Source organism: Cebus imitator, unplaced genomic scaffold (assembly GCF_001604975.1).
Source record: "Cebus imitator isolate Cc_AM_T3 unplaced genomic scaffold, Cebus_imitator-1.0 Scaffold159, whole genome shotgun sequence".
NCBI classification, from domain to species: Eukaryota; Metazoa; Chordata; class Mammalia; order Primates; family Cebidae; genus Cebus; species Cebus imitator.
In genome coordinates, this window is record NW_016107474.1 from 1,399,651 (window position 1) to 1,412,213 (window position 12,563).

The 12,563-nt window shown below is 44.9% G+C and overlaps 1 protein-coding gene across 2 annotated transcripts in view; it reads left to right on the forward strand.

The window, feature by feature from the left end:
- Positions 1 to 12,563, forward strand: part of CDH13 (cadherin 13) — a 1,196,315-nt gene that overhangs the window by 1,168,327 nt on the left and 15,425 nt on the right. The window lies entirely within an intron of this gene.

Genomic DNA, 12,563 nt, shown 5'->3' on the forward strand with positions numbered 1-12,563 from the left:
GATCCTTAAACAAAAGCCTATGGTTCTACCGTAAGATCCTGCCTATAGGAACCATGGGAATGCAAATCAATTCTTTTTTTTTTTTTTTTTCTGAGACAGGGCTGGAATGCAGTGGCACCATCTCAGCTACTGCAACGTCTGCCTCCCAGTTTCAAGCAATTCTCCTGCCTCAGCCTCCTAAGTAACTAGGATTACAGGTGTGCACCACAACTCCTGCTTAGTTTTTTGTATTTTTAGTAGAGATAGGGTCTTACCATGTTGGCCAGGCTGGTCTAGAACTCCTGACCTCGTAATCTGCCTGCACCAGCCTCCCAAAGTGCTGGGATTACAGACATGAGCCACCACGCCTGGCTGCAAATTAATTCTTAAACAGTCTTCTGCCCTTAATAGGGAGGAACAGTGGGGATGCAAATGGTGGAATCTAGTGCTACGGTAACTGAAAAACCAGTTAGCCACTCACCACAGTAGAGTCCAATTAACAAGATCCAGGCCTGGTACAAGAAAAGTGAATTTATTTTCGAAGCTAATTTGGAAAGGCATGAATCGTCCTGCTTTAAGTGAGCTGCTTTACCTTTGGAGCAAAAAGCAGACATTTTTATAAGGTTAAAGGGGAAGTGAACAAGGGCAGAAGATCCCCCTGCTAGCCTGGTGTCTTATCTACCAAGCAGTTGAGTTCACAGACAGTTGAGTTGGTGCCTTCCTGGGCAGAAAGAAGTTGTAAAAGTGGCCAAGTGGGTGTGCTTTCAGTGTGTCCTCCCGAGGCCACCCCCAGAGATGGGAGTTTCTCAGAGATGTGCTTTGATCTGTTAATTGACTGTCGATTCTGGAGGAAAGATCCCTGGGGCACACAGGTGACCTTGCCTTGTGGGGAATGTCTGGTGCGGGGAGGTGAGAGGTTATTTTGCATTTCAAAAGGGGCTAAGTAGGAAGCAGACTGAAAGGAGAAAGGGGAAGAGAAGAGAAAAGAATAAAAGTAATTAAACCACTTCTCAGAAAAATTGGGGTACTTTTTTTTGTATTGTAACCAATACAACATGTAAATAGAGAAAAAACACACACACAAAATTGTAATTGTAATAGGTTTATTGACCAATGCACACAGCAAATCGGTATGCCAAGACACCACGTTGCAGCAGAGAACCAGGTTTAATCATAGTGCTAATGGAAAGAGGCCATGATCCAGACCCCAATATTGTAACACGTATTGGTTACAATACATGACCTAGCGCAGCAAGGAACTGGACCAGGGTGCAGCCTGATTAACACTGAATTATAACTGTATTTGTATCCAGAATCTGGCATGCAAGTCCTGTCCACCCTGTGGGGATGGTTTCAAAACCTGACCCTGTTTCTCATTGCATCCACACTCACTGCATCAAAGCAATGTCGGGAGACCCACGTGTGGCTCATGCTTTTTAGAGGAGTCCTGGTTCAGTTCTACAGGCTTATATTATAGACAGTATACACAAAGCAATATACTGTTGGCCATGGAGGTAAGAGAAGCACAGGAGACTGCTTTTTACCATTTTTACCAGTGTTTGGTACCAACCGCAAGCACGGAAATATACTGTGAGCTCTGCGACTCTGGCTCTTATGGACAGGGAGGTGCTTTACAATTGCCAGTCATTCCACCCACTTTATGGAATAGCCAGAAGGCTCCAGGGATGGGGATGCCCTACCATGAGGCCACAGCTTTCAAACAAGTGACATGCTTGTGACGGGAAAGGGGTCCCTATCCAGACTCCAAGAGAGGGCTCTTGGATCTCACGCAAGAAAGAATTCAGGGAGAGTTCATACAGTACAGTGAAAGCAAGCTCATTAGGAAAGTAAAGGAATGAGGCTGGGCGTGGTGGCTCACGCCTGTAATCCCAGCACTTTGGGAGGCCGAGGTGGGCGGATCATGAGGTCAGGAGTTGGAAACCATCCCGGCTTACAAGGTGAAACCCCAACTCTACTAAAAATACGAAAAAAATGAGCTGAACATGGTGGCACATGCCTGTAGTCCAAGCTACTCGGGAGGCTGAGGCAGGAGAATCGCTTGAACCCGGGCGAGGCAGAGGTTGCAGTGAGCCAAGATCATGCCATTGCACTCCAGCCTAGGCAACAGAGCAAGGGTCCATCTCAAAAAAAAAAAAAAAAGAAAAAGAAAAAAAAGTGAAGGAATGAAAGAATGGCCACTCCATAGACAAAGCAGCCCTGAGGGCTGCTGGTAGCCCATTTTTACAGTTATTTCTTGATGATACTCTAAACAAGGGGTGGACTCTTCATGCCTCCCCTTTCTAGATCATAGAGAGTAACTTCCTGATGTTGCCATAGCATTTTTAAACTGTCATGGCGCTAGTGAGAGTACAGTGGTGAAGACCACAAGAGGTCACCCTTGTTGCCATCTTGGTTTTGCTGGGTTTGGGCCAGCTTCTGTTCTGCAACCTGTTTGATCAGCAAGGTCTTTATGAACCACATCTTGTGCCGACCTCGCATCTCGTCCTGTGACTCAGAAAGCCTTAACCATCTGGGAATGCAGCCCAGTAGATCTCAGCCTCATTTTACCCAGCCCCTGTTCAAGATGGAGTAGCTCTGGTTCAAACGTCTCTGACACGCTGATGTTAGAGCACCTTGAACGTGTTCCTTAATCTGAGTTTCCAGTTTTCTCTTCTAGAAAATGAGCAAAAGCTAGAAAGTAGACCCCCAAGTGCTCAAAGCAACAACCCACCTGGTTTGCTTGGACTTTTCCTACTCATTGTATAACAGCGGGCACTCATTTCCTCTATGTAAATCTTCACCTTTTGGCAGGGCATGGTGGCTCGTGCCTGTAATCCCAGCACTTTGGGAGGCCAAGGCAGGCAGATCACCTGAGATAGGGAGTTTGAGACCAGCCTGACCCACATAGAAAAAGCCCGTCTCTACTAAAAATACAAAATTAGCTGGGCATGGTGGCACATGCCTGTAATCCCAGCTACTCAGAAGGCTGAGGCAGGAGAATCATTTGAACTGGGAGGCGGAGGTTGCAGTGAGCCTAGATTGCACCGTTGCACTCCAACCTGGGCAACAAGAGCGAAACGCCATCTCAAAAAAAAAGGAAATTTTTTTCATCTGTTATTAATTATATTATCCTGCTTCTCTTAGAAAATGCACAGCTCTACCCTCACTACACCAAGATCACAAAAGGCTAAGTGCAAAATCATGAGCCAGCCAGACCAAAAGTAAGCCAGGCAGGCCTGGTGCAGTGCCCAGGTGGCCAACTCAGCCATCTCATAGCAGTTATCCCTGCTGAACATGAAGAAAGACAAGGTTAGTTATTGGCGTTTGAAATCCAGCAGTGGAATCCATGTGGTCTTATCTTAATCATATAATGTGCTGAGCTTATTACAAGCTCTCAGTGCTGAGTGGGAGCGACAAAGCCAGAAACAAGGGCAAGCAGAGATCAAATGCCAGGAAGACCATGGCACGGTGCCAAGTCCATGAAGCAGAAGCACTGCCATGGTCTTAAAGTCATAGTCCTCTAGAGCAAGAGTCACGAACTCAGATCCAGAGGAAAGAAAATGATAACCCTTTCCCCCTCAAGTCTTGCCATTGATTGGCAGCAGGAGAGCTGTTGGCAAAATAAATAACCCACTAAGATTTGAAGGTTGGCAATCTCTCAGGGAAGCGTGACAGACTGTCACTGAAAGTGGATTGGAAGAAAAACTGTCATTCCTACCAAGCAATTTTAAATAGGCTTCGTTTCCAGATATCCTTGCCTGCAAGTCTGCGTTTCCGCATTTGGAAATGAGATTTGATATGGTTGTATTATGGGGTGAAATTTAAAATATCTCCTTACATCCCATTCACACTGCTGCATGATGGATTTGCCAACTTTGTCACTAAAAACATGTCTTTCTAATAAGAAGGCAGTGGCACAAGAGAGAAGAGATTCCTGCAGCTGAGGTTTGCTTCTGGTATTTTCCCCATGATATTGCCCAACACAATGTATACTTTGTGGGTAGAGAAGGAAGGGGGAAGACTTTTTAGCTTGTATACTTATTTCAGAACCTTAAATGAGATGCCTAGTAAGCTATCCATGTACACGAACAGACTTAATATTAAGAAAAGAAGTAGTATGAGACTGAAAGACATGCTTAAGAGAAAGGAGGGAGCCATCGGTCAGGAATGTAGAAAAGAAGAAAAATCTACACTGGCTACACTCAGGTTAGCTCAGAGGGAACATATGAGGAATGTCCAAGTCTTATGCTCCTAGAAGTCAGGGCAGAGGCAATGGGCTGGTAAGAACCAGTGGCCATCTTAGGAACATGTGCTCCACTTGAAGCCATTCAAATGAAAAACAAGAATTCTTAGAACACTGGGCATCCCAGAAACACAATGAGTTAACAGACCAAAGCCAGTCTGCAACTGCTGGTTAAAAAAGAGAAATCTGGGACTCCATGTTTGGGTCCCCTTCCACAAACACTCCTTTCGTGGAAGCTGTTTTTCTCTATCCTGGATCTTCCCTCTGGAGTCCCTGTCCACGCTCTCTTGTGGAAGCCTGTCTTCCCCTCCTAAACGCCATCTCCCTCTCTATTCCCTTCCACTCAGTGTGGAAGTTGCTTTCCTCTCCTGGATTCCATCTTTCTGGATTCTCTCACTCAGTGTACGAGTTAGCTGTTTCTTTCTTTCTCCTTCTCCTGTTTCTCTTTCTCCTTCTCCTGTTTCTCTCTCTCTTTAAATAAATCACTTTCTAAAAAAAAAAAAAAAAAAAAGAAAGAAAGAGAAAATAAAAATCCAATTAGTTACAACACTGAATGTAGGTCAACAGAAACTCCTGGCATCAAGGAAACTCTGACCATAAAGACTTTGCGTATGTTTTTACCAAACACTTCACAAAGCCTGGTGGAGCAATCACACGTTCAGTTTTGTCCCGCACATTAAAATCAAGCCATGTTTAAAGCAATCTCATTAAATTGCTTGCAAACAGGTATACCTAGTACCACACTCCTGGTGGGACATGACCATTCTTACCATTCAGTTTTAGAACCTTCCTTTCGTGAGTACACCACCCCTCACCTCACTTCCCTGCTTCTGCCTTACCTGTGCTTTACCTGTGGCTTACCTGGATTATCACAAACAGATCTCCTGCAGTTTTCAGCCTTGCCAGCATCTGAACATCTCAAAGAAAAATGGGCACGGCAGAGTTTGAAAGGCAAAGGCTTTATTCAAGGCTACAATGAGGGAGAGAGATTGAAGTAACTCTGCTGAAACAGACAGTGGGAGGGTTTTTAAGCACTAGGATCAGCTGATGGAAAAGTACTAGAGGATGTTTGTGCAGAGGTTGGTCCATGTGATGGTCCAAGTGATTAGGCATCTGTGTTTGCTAATGAGTGCTTATTGGAGTTAGGCTCCAACCCTTCCACAGAGATTGAGAGACAGAGATACTATTCCTCTCCATGATTAGATTTCAAAAAGTTGGCTTCAAGGTCCTCAAGAAAGGTGGTCGTGGTCCTGGATTATAAGACTAGCAACAGGCTGGAAGACTTACATCTCACAGGGGCAGAGAAAGAATGTACAGTTGCAAGTTTCTAAAGTAAATTCTCAAGAGAAGTCAGGGCCTATATTAGTCCATTCTCATACAACTGTATAGATACTACTAGAGACTGGGTAGTTTATAAAGAGGTTTAATTAACTCACAGTTCCACGTGGCTGGAGAGGCCTCAGGAAACTTATAATCATGGTAGAGGGGAGGGGGAAACAAGGACCTTCTTCACATGGCGTCAGGAGAGGGAAGTGCTAGCAGGTGAAATGCCAGACACTTACAAAACCATCAGATCTCCTAAGAACTCACTCACTATCTTGAGAACAGCATGGGGGAAACCACTCCCATGATCCAGTCATCTCCCTCCCTTATATGTGGGGATTACAATTCAAGATGAAATTTGAGTGGAGACATTAAGGCAAACCATATCAGGGCCCTAGAGTCAAAAAGAAGCCCATCTAAAGTGTAGTCCAGCACAGGGGAAGGCTGTGGAGCCTATCCTTAGGAGGTAAGGAAGTTCTTCTAGCCCTGCCTCAAACCTAGGGTGAGCATTAGTGTATGGTGATTCTTCTGGTGGCTGAGCCCCAGGCTTTAACACCATTCCACAATCACGAGGCTCTAAACCACTACCGCACAGAGGCCCATTCCTATGACAAGATCCTGCACCCAAGCTTTCTCCTTTCTCCCCATCCTTATCCCTCCTGCTTCCCTGCCTGGCATGGTCTTGTGGCTGGAAGACAAGGGCTCAGCTTTGGGGTCTAGTTTCTGTTTCATGAGCCTCCGTCTGCACAGACTGTCCCCCTGTGGACCCCAGCCCCCTGCCGTTATCTCTGAAAAAGATCTACTGGACACTAGGACCATTTTTGGCTCCTGAGCTGTCCCTCGTACAGAAATAGTAAACGCCTCTGGGCATGGCCAGTGATAACCAGCAGGCCTGGGGCCTTGGTCTCAGCCCCCATCCTGCCTATTGTCTACTATAGGGACAACTATGACTGTGCTAGGTGAAACTGATGATTCCTTTGGGACCCAGCCTGACTATGGCAAAGTCTGGGTCCCAAATAATCATCAGTGCCAGTAAGCAAACTAGGAATAGGAAGTTAAAAATCTCAAATACATTTAGAGCGAATGACCTAGTCAAATACCATTTCTTTTTTTTTTTTTTTTTTTTTTTTCTTTGAGACGGAGTCTTGCTCTGCTGCCCAGGCTGAAGTGCAGTGCTGCAATCTCAGCCCGCTGCAATCTCAGCTCACTGCAATCTCCACCTCCCGGGTTCAAGCAATTCTCCCCCCTAAGACTTCAGAGTCACTGGGATTACAGGCACGCACCACCACACCCAGCTAATATTTTGTATTTTTAGTAGAGATGGGGTTTCACCATGTTGGCCAGGCTGGTCTCAAATTCCTGACCTCAAGTGATCTGTTTGCCTACACCTCCCAGAGTACTGGGATTACAGACCTGAGCTACTTCACCAAGCCTACCATTTCTTGCTTATGAAAAGATATTTCCATGAGTTCCCCAGAGTAGTCAAATTCATAGAAACAAGAAGTGGAATGGTGTCTGCCAGGGGCTAGGGGAAGGGGAATGGGGAATTGGCATTCAGTGGGTACAGAGTTTAAGTTTTGCATGGTGAAAAAGTTCTGGAGATGAGTGTTGGTGATGGCCGCACAACAATTTGTACAACACCACTGAACTGTACACTTAACAATGGTTAAAAATCGTCAGTTTTATGTTATGTGTATTTCACCACAGTTAAAAGAATAGCTCTTAAGAAAGAAGCTAAAAATAGTAATAATAACCTGAAATCATTTAGGGACAATAGTTTGCTTTCATGGTCATAATGAGAGCCTGTAAGAATCAAGCTATGTAATAAAAAGAGAAGGAGGCCTAACCCTCACGGTGTTCATTTGAGCCCATCCTAAATCTCTCCGGACCTCAGCCTGACCATGCCTAAAATGAATGGGTCTCAGATCCTCTGCTCCAAACTTGCACCAAGCCCGTGCTACAATGTGGGTGTCTATGGACCCCTCAGGTGTGTTTCTGAATGCAGGTATGTTTCCCTAGAGGCAGGAGCCATGACTTTCAGCAGATTCCCAGTGAGAAACCCACCTGCCAACCATGTTGAAGACCTGAAAGCTGAATGGTTCATCTCTCAGCATTCCTTCCAGTTTCTAACATTATAAAGACAGAAGCCCCTACAAACTCAACCAGACCCTCACACGTTTAGAGGTTGGACTTCCTCTGATCCTTAAAATGGCTACCCTGAGAACACAGCCCATAGGCTTCCTCCAGGAGGGAGCTGAAAAGAGGAAGTCCCATTCTAGCTCCATTTCTGGGTGTTTTGCTCAAATCGAGGGTTTTTTCCCCCTTTCAAAAGAGCAAATTCATGCCAGGCATGATGGGTCATGCCTGTAATCCTGCCACTTTGGGAGGCCAAGGTAGGCGGATCACCTGAGGTCGGGAGTTCAAGACCAGCCTGGCCAACATGGAAAAACCCCATCTCTACTAAAAATACAAAAATTAGCCAAGCATGGTAGTGCATGCCTATAATCCCAGCTACTCGGGAGGCCGAGGCAGGAGAATTGTTTGAACCCGGGAGCCGGAAGTTGCAGTGAGTCGAGATTGTGCCACTGCACCCCAACCTGGGAGACAGAGTGAGATACTGTCTCAAAAAAAAANAAAAAAAAAAAAAAAAAAAAAAAAGGAAAAGAGAAAGTGTGTAAAGGAGGGACCCTGTCTTCATTGTGCTTTGGTTTTGATACTTAGTTATGAGTGGTTCCATGGTGGTGGAGGCTGCTGATTGAAAGGGAAACAGAGGGGTGAGAGATTTTTGTTGAAAATCTGGAGAATTCTTAGAAGCCCCCATGTTTCCTGGGCCCTAGAAATGATTGAAGCCAAATGGGCTTGTGAGGAATTTTGAAATTTTGAATTTCACCTGAATTTTGGATGTGATTTTTCTCTATCCTGTGCATAGAAACAGAGAGAGACTCTTTCCCTTGGGATTTTGTGAATCCTGTCTTTACCTCATTGCCCAAAGCACCAAATTCATTTTACTGACCTCAGAAAAGATATCACCAGCCTGGCCTGGGAATAACACATGGGAAATTGAAGACAGTCATATAATTAAGTTCACAAAAGGCCAGTTCTTATGGCCATATTTCAAATGCTCATAACGCCTTCTCATCCATTCTACCAAATGATTTGGCTTCATAATATATTCAGAGTGAAAAAACAAATGGATTCTTCTGAGATATTCAATTAGTTCAATAAAAACAGAAAAATAATTTTTCAACAAAGGAATTTAGCTACATGACTAAAGCTGACAGTGAAAAACCAACTTCAAAGTAATTATGTATTTCTTTTGAGTTCGCACTCTCACAAAAGTTGATGATAAGCCACCATTAGAAATAGCCATCCTTCAAATGATTAATTGCATTTGTGTTGCTGTTTTAGCAGACATTTATTTGAATGTTTACTCTGTAACTGTCTTTGGGTGTTGATATATTTAAATTTCCACCAGCCCCACTAAAGAGTATCGGCTCTCACTTCTTTATGACTCGCTGTTCAGCTTCCTTTAAGCTGGTTTCTTCCCCATTAGTGGAAACCTCTCCCAAAGAAAAGTCACAAGTGAGTCTCCTTCAAAATCCCATTGCTTCCCTTTTTCTTCTTATCCTCATGGGGGTCATGACACATTTAATTATGCATCATTGACTCCTCTTCCAATTCATTTCTCCCCCATCTCTCCTGCAAAACTAGCATCTTTTTTTTTTTTTTTTTTTTTTTTTTTTTTTTTTTGAGACGGAGTCTTGCCCTGTCACTCAGGCTGGAGTGCAGTGGCATGATCTCAGCTCACTGCAACCTCCGCCTCCCAGCTTCAAGCAATTCTCCTGCCTCAGCCTCCCGAGTAGCTGGGATTACAGGAACGTACCACCAGGCCCTGCTAATTTTTTGTGTCTTTAGTAGAGACAGGGTTTCACCATGTTGGTCAGGCTGGTCTCAAACTCCTGACCTCGAGATCCTGACTTTGTTATCCTCGGCCTCCCAAAGTGCTGAGATTATAGATGTAAGTCACCATGTCCAGCCCACATCTGCCCTTTAAACTTTGGGGTCTCCTAGGATTCCATATTCCACCACTCTGGCATTCTGAACTTTCACCTTGGCTAACCACTTTGTTAGAGAGATCTCAAAGGCATCTATATGTTGGTGACTTTCCAACCCCTAACTTAACCTGGGCACTTCCCCCAGGCTGCACACGTCTGCACAGGTGCGTTCAATTCGCGGGGCCGTTAGTACAGTCAAAGCTGAACTACTTGTCTTCCCACTTCCCACTGCACTCTGCTATTCTTCTGGCAGCCTTGTTTGAGTGCTTGATCAGCAAGACAAGATGCCGCTTTCCTGCACAAGCTGCAGACTTCCTGCCTCTCTTCATCCATGGCTGGTCTGCTTGCCTGCAGTGTCTCACATTTCCTAGCAATCCAATTGTGTGTTTTCTCAAAATAAGTTAGATCAGATTGTTCCTGGATCACTGCCTTCCTGGAAAGCCTCTGGTGGCCTCGTGCACTCTGTGGAGTCAGTGCAGGCCCCTCGTGATGCTACTCAAGGCTCTCCAGGAGCCCAGGCCATCCGGTGCACTGAGCAAGGACGAGGAGGAGCAGCTCCACCATGGCACCCCATGACATTGTGTGTAGAGCACATGGGGAGGGTGTGGCCTGCAGCTGCGCTGAGTCTTGGCAGAACACCCCACGGTCCCCCAGCCAGTTTCTCATTGCCTTCCGGGTTCTGTGAGGTGCAGGGACTTTCTGCCTGCCCCTCTCAGGGCACAGCTGCTGCCGTGGAACTGCTGAGAAGCAGCTTGGAGTTGGCTCTGCTGCCACACCCCTTCTTTCTGCTGCAGTTGTCCAGTCCCTTTTATTTTGCCATGACCTGCACCAAGGCCACAATGCCCACACCTCCTTTTACAGTCTCTGTCAGTAATAAACTGTGCATCTAAAGAGGTCTCGTTTCTTCACCAGGCCTTGCCTATGTCCTGTTTGCCCACTTCAGATACTCACTACCCTTCTAACCCCCATGTAACCCGACGGCCAAACTGCAAACAACATGCATTGCAAAACATAAATACCATACATGATAAAATAAAATTAAATGTGGAAATCTGGCTAAGTGAAAATAAGGATTAGAAAAATAAAACGGAGCCGTGTGTTAGGTTAGTACTGTATGGTGTTACTATATTAAATTGATAAGAACAAATCTACCTTTGACGTAAGCCAAAAGGCCAAGAAACGATTGTATTATGGTATCGAATTATAGTGCCACAATTTTAGAGGTGCCTCACTTTCTTTCGGGAATAAGGCAAATCTGTACATTTAAAATGTGTGACCTGTGAATTTGGCTCTAACCTTTCTTGCAGAAAATTAGAAACTACCAACAAATTATTTGTCCCAAGAGCAAACCTCTAATGCACAAATGATTAAAAATGAACTCAGAGAAAACTTAAAGCAAGCTGAGTTTTAACATTAAAAACCCTTTCTTTAAGTGAAAGACTATTTTAGGGCCAGATGCAATGGCTCGCGCCTGTACTCCCAACATTTTGGGAGGCTGAGGCGGGTGGGTCACTTGAGGTCAGGTGTTCGAGATCAGCCTGGCCAACATGGTGAAACCCCATCTCTACTAAAAATACAAAAATTATCTGGGCATGGTGGTGCATACCTGTAATCCCAGGTACTTGGGTGGCTGAGGCAGGAGAATCGTTTAAATCCAGGAGGCAGAGGTTGCAGTAAGCCAAGATCGCACCACTGTACTCCAGCCTGGGCGACAGAGTGAGACTCTGTCTAAAATTTTTAAAAAGACATTATTAGATTAATGATTATGAGGGCCATTTTCTTAAAATTATGTCCCCTAAAATGAAAAATATTCCTGGAAGAAGCTGAAATATTAGGAAAAAAACAAGCCTTTAAAAATAAGGCCCAAAGATTATATGATGATTGCTTCTGTGCCTCTGTAGCCAGCTAGTGATCTCATTTCTCATCACTAGCCCACTTTCCTCAATCTGTCCTGTCCACCAGAGTCAACCATTGCAGCCCCCAGTGACACCATCTGCATCTGAGACTCTTTTTCACTCCCAGAAAAAAATCTCTCAGATTAAATCTTTCCCGCTTTAGTCAACCCTCCAGTTAGGGTAGAGCTACAACCGTGAGACCAGGGCCATCGCTCACAGAAACTCCTTCCTCCCCATACTACCAATATGCGTGAATGCCTGGCTACTTATATAAAAGTTTAATTTGATACGTGAGGAGAAGTCATATTTATCTCCATTTTTTGAATAGATTTCAGTGTATGAGAATGACTTTTGTGTCAGAAGCTTCGCATTCTAAGGGTAAAGTGTAAAGCCTGAGGAATTTCAATCTGAAGTCTTGTATATGATAAAGGGCTTTGTAAACCACTAAATTTTATACCAAAAAAAGTAATCTGTTATTGATAGTCTTGTTTGCAACTATTAAAAACTGGGAAATGGGCTGGGCGCGGTGGCTCATGCCTATGATCGCAATAGTTTGGGTGTCTGAGGCAGGAGGATTGCCTGAGGCCAGAAGTTTGAAATCAGCCTGGGCAACATAATGAGACTCTGTTCTGCAAAAAACACAAAAATTATCCTCTGAGATGCAGATGCTAAAAAAAAAAACAAAATTAGCCAGGTGTGGTGGCACATGCTTGTGGTCCCAGCTGCTCGGGATACCGGGGTGGTAGTTTCGCTTGAGCCAAGGAGGCTGTGGCTGCAGTGAGCCATGATTACACCAGTGCATTCTAGCCTGGGTGATGGAGTAAGACCATGTCTCAAAAAATAAAATAATGAGGCCGGGCGCGGTGGCTCACGCCTGTAATCCCAGCACTTTGGGAGGCCGAGGCGGGTGGATCACGAGGTCAAGAGATCGAGACCATCCTGGTCAACATGGTGAAACCCCGTCTCTACTAAAAACTACAAAAAATTAGCTGGGCATGGTGGCACATGCCTGTAATCCCAGCTACTCAGGAGGCTGAGGCAGGAGAATTGCCTGAACCCAGGAGGCGG